Source organism: Stigmatopora nigra, chromosome 2 (genome assembly GCF_051989575.1).
Source record: "Stigmatopora nigra isolate UIUO_SnigA chromosome 2, RoL_Snig_1.1, whole genome shotgun sequence".
In the NCBI taxonomy this organism is placed as follows: Eukaryota; Metazoa; Chordata; class Actinopteri; order Syngnathiformes; family Syngnathidae; genus Stigmatopora; species Stigmatopora nigra.
The window spans coordinates 15,905,654-15,910,000 of NC_135509.1; positions in this window are offsets into that span (position 1 = coordinate 15,905,654).

A 4,347-nucleotide genomic window follows, 5' to 3' on the forward strand; every position below is an offset into this window, starting at 1 on the left:
TTCAGGCTTCTTTCCCCCTCCTTGTGGCACAATGGGTCCTGTGATGCGTCGCGATTATTTCTCAGCATTCATAGGTGATTGAATACTGCACTCTTGCATCCAGCAGAGGAAAATACGTATCTTGGCCTCACTGATCTGATGCTGTTCCACATGATCAAACTTACATGATTGACAGGATGGTTTAATAAAAGCGGGCCTATTGAAGCCCTTGAAGACTTTTAATCTAAAACAAGCAGGTAGTTTCCAATTTGTGATAAACAGTAAATAGCAATTTATCAGATTAAAATAACATTGTGTGATGAGGTTAAGGCGCACAATTCTATCAGTCAACAGGCAAGTTCATCGTTGCCCTCCCACAACATTTCAAGTATAACTTATTCATAGTGGATTGTTGCAAAACAATGTTGGTCGTTTGAAGATGTGTTTATTAGATTGTATCTTATAATCAATTAATTATACAACAATCTTGACTTATCATAACCACTAGGTTGTGTGAATAACAATAACACTTTCTATTTCTAGCATTAGTTTGGTTAGTTCTTATGCCGAGTTGTTCAAAAAATATTAGTAGTATAATGATAACTCATTCATTTTCATTTCTTTTATTTCAATTATGCTGTCCTTTTTAGATAAATGCAAAATTATAAAAACTCAGTCACACTTTACTAGGTTTAATGTTTGAACTTCTTTTAAATATTTGTTGCATAATCTTGCAGCTGTGGATTCAAGTTCACTATAAGCACAACTCTATTTGAATATTTGTGCTGAAAATGACAATGAACACAAAATTCCCCCCATTTGCATATTTATTTCCATCTTGGTGTACAAAAATACTAGTTGTTGCGTGCTTAATGTGATTTATCTTTTTAATTTTAGCCTTTTTTTTATGCAGTGCCACCCAGTTCTGGACTAAGACCATTGTTTTGACACCTCAAGAACATTATTTATGCTCCCTCTTTTCCTTTAACACTAGTGTAAACGTGCATTTAAACACAATAAAATTGCCATTTTAGATATCATTGGGAATTGGATTATAGTACCAAGATTTAAAACTGTCTGGCAAGTGTTATGTAATCCCCAAATCCTTGAGGTGGCGTCACTGTCTGGAGTCTGTAGAGACACAGTACAAACCCGCACCTCTGGCGCGACCTGCTGGAATATAAAAGTATTACATGTCATCCAAGCGTTTCTATTAAAACGCCCCACCAACACGATGCGTCAATCAGACATTAACCTATCAACTTTCATGTCCTTATGGCTATGAAATGAAAATAATTAAATGAAGTCAATAGTACAGATGAGATATTTAACATATTTATTGTTCAAATAATGTAAACCTCACGCACTTAATTAAAAAGCTACTGACATCATGCAAATTTAATGATTAACTGCGATGACATTCCATGATGATGCATACCTGTCAACCTCGAACCATTTGTGATCTTACCAAATTTTGTTTTCGCCCTTACATATATGTATAAATTACATACCTGTCAACTGGTACGTTCTCGCCGTAATTGGTACAACTGAAAGCCCATTTTTATATTGGTACGCTGTACACATGAAAATGGTACGCTAAACGGTGATTTTGAGAAAAAAAAATAAATTAAGGCACTTTCTAGCCATTTTTCACCATCCGCCATTGTTTCTTCCCGGAAACGCATGTCTGCCAAGTGATATATGTACCGGCGCCTCTGATTGGCTAAAAAAAAAAGATCATGATAAACATTTCGTTTTGTAACACTTTCACCATGTGATTTCCGTTTCCTGTTCCCTTGTTTATGTTTACTTTCATTTGAAAGCAATAAACACATAAACATACATTTTCTACTTGTTGTTCGTGATTTTTTACAAAAAAGTAAAGTGGTAAGATTTTCCATGTATTTATACATATATGTAAGGGCGAAAACAAAATTTGGTAAGATCACAAATGGTTCGAGGTTGACAGGTATGTATAAATACATGGAAAATCTTACCACTTTACTTTTTTGACAGGAAACGGAAATCACATGGTGAAAGTGTTACAAAACGAAATGTTTATCATGATCTTTTTTTTTTAGCCAATCAGAGGCGCCGGTACATATATCACTTGGCAGACATGCGTTTCCGGGAAGAAACAATGGCGGATGGTGAAAAATGGCTAGAAAGTGCCTTAATTTATTTTTTTTTCTCAAAATCACCGTTTAGCGTACCATTTTCATGTGTACAGCGTACCAATATAAAAATGGGCTTTCAGTTGTACCAATTACGGCGAGAACGTACCAGTTGACAGGTATGATGATGTAATGACACCTTTTGGCATAAATGGAATGTGTCACTTTACAAACCACACATCATTTTACATAAATGAGTTTGAAGTTGACTGAATTAGAAGAAACTAACTAGGTCATGTAAAAGTGATAAAAGTGTTAAAGAGTTCATTGGGGGCGTGTCACCACCTAAATGGTGCCCAATTGTACAGTAGGCTGTCAAAGGGCCCTCCCTTTGACTGGGGTGCCCATATTGGTAGGCCTGCCTCAGCAATACATTAAAGTACTAGTGGGACATTGTGGAGTACTTCTTGGATGATGTCTTGCTCTAGAAGGCATCCCAAAAACCAGGTTAGCCGCTGTCACACGCACAGTGGAACTGTCATTGGGCGCAATGTGCGTTAGTCAGTGGCTTACCTGCTTTTAGATCTTGGAAATCACAACCCTGGTACACATAGTGTGATAAATAACAGACAATCAAACAAGATAGAACAAAATTAAACATAGGTCATCAATTCAGAAGCATGTGGTACCCCCAACATGTATAAGAACTATAATGTAATATACTTTTGAAAATGACACGCAGTTTACATGACTAATTCTAACTATACGTAAAAAAAATAGTATGATGACATGCCAAAATTAAATTAATTTGAGGAGATGTAGCATATTACAATACAATATAGAACATCCATCCCATAGAGCTTACTGTGCCGTCTACTTACCGGTACCAAGTTTTACTTGTAGGATACCTTCAAAAATACATACACAATGAGAAAAACAATTATGTGAAAACACCGCTTCAATATCAAGACACGTGAGTTATTTTATCCTTTTAAAAAATGTCAAACTTGGGCGCATTATTAGAATCTAGTAAATCCCACACATCCGAAGTTGAGTTCACTTGCACTGGCTGCACCCTGCCCACTCCCGTGCATCGACAACCTGACCTGGTTATGGAAATCAACATCAACAATATAACAGGCAAGAAGTCCAGCCAATAAAATTTCATCTTACAGAAATAAGCCCCGCCTACAAAACATGATCGACGAATGAAATCGTCAGAAAGATGGTATTTCCCCAACTAGCATTTACGTTCAGATTTGTGCTCCGGTTGGGGTGCGGTGCGTTCAGTTTTGCACGTCTTACATTAGGGATAAACCATTTCACCCTTAACAAATAGTCAATTAAGTTATTTTTATCCCACGATTTCGATACCATTGAATGTATTTATAATATTGTAAACGCTTTAGACGTCATTGACTGCTATTAGTGTGTCATAGGAGTTTTATGAACCCTTTTGAAGAAAATAACACCCCTATGCGTACAGTGCGTAGTGGTTAGACTCGACTCGCTTGTGTACAGTGTGCCATGAGCAGAGGGAGGTTGTGCACGTAGCAAGGATGCTGCATAACAATCTGATCTCACGATCATTAGTAGGAAGAATGAAATGACATTATATAAATATATATACATATAAATGTGTATATATGTATATGTATATAATAAATTAATTATTATAGCTACATGGTGAATGGTATTTATTTGCATTTTACGTTGGGTTTCACATCTAGAATGGTTCAAGTTTGTTTTAGATGAAGCACTCCTAAAAAAAAAAGGAAACAACAAAAAAGTAACAAACCAAGAACATTGTGTCTTTTTAGGCAGACATCCGGTTGGAGACCTTAGTTTGAACCTTACGGCCTAAACACTATTTGGCTATGGACACCCAAATGGATTATTCCCGACTAGGATACACATAACCCGATGACATGAAGTTGGAAATCAGGATTACACTAAATTATGTAACAGATTACCCACACTCGGTTGATTTGACCATGGACGTGACAGTGATAAATACAGGAAAATGTAAAAATAAAAATAAAAAATGATTAAATGAATAAAGAACACTTGTGCAGGAATGGAATTTTAACATATGCATTTAAGTGGTTTATTTTGTGCATGAAACAATCAAACACATAAAACTTGCTCTTTTAAAGAAAAAAAGATGTAACAGAAAATTGCATAACTATCCTTGTTTTCTAATTCTTTGCCACGTTAATAACCATATATATATTCGGTAACATTTGAGGAAACT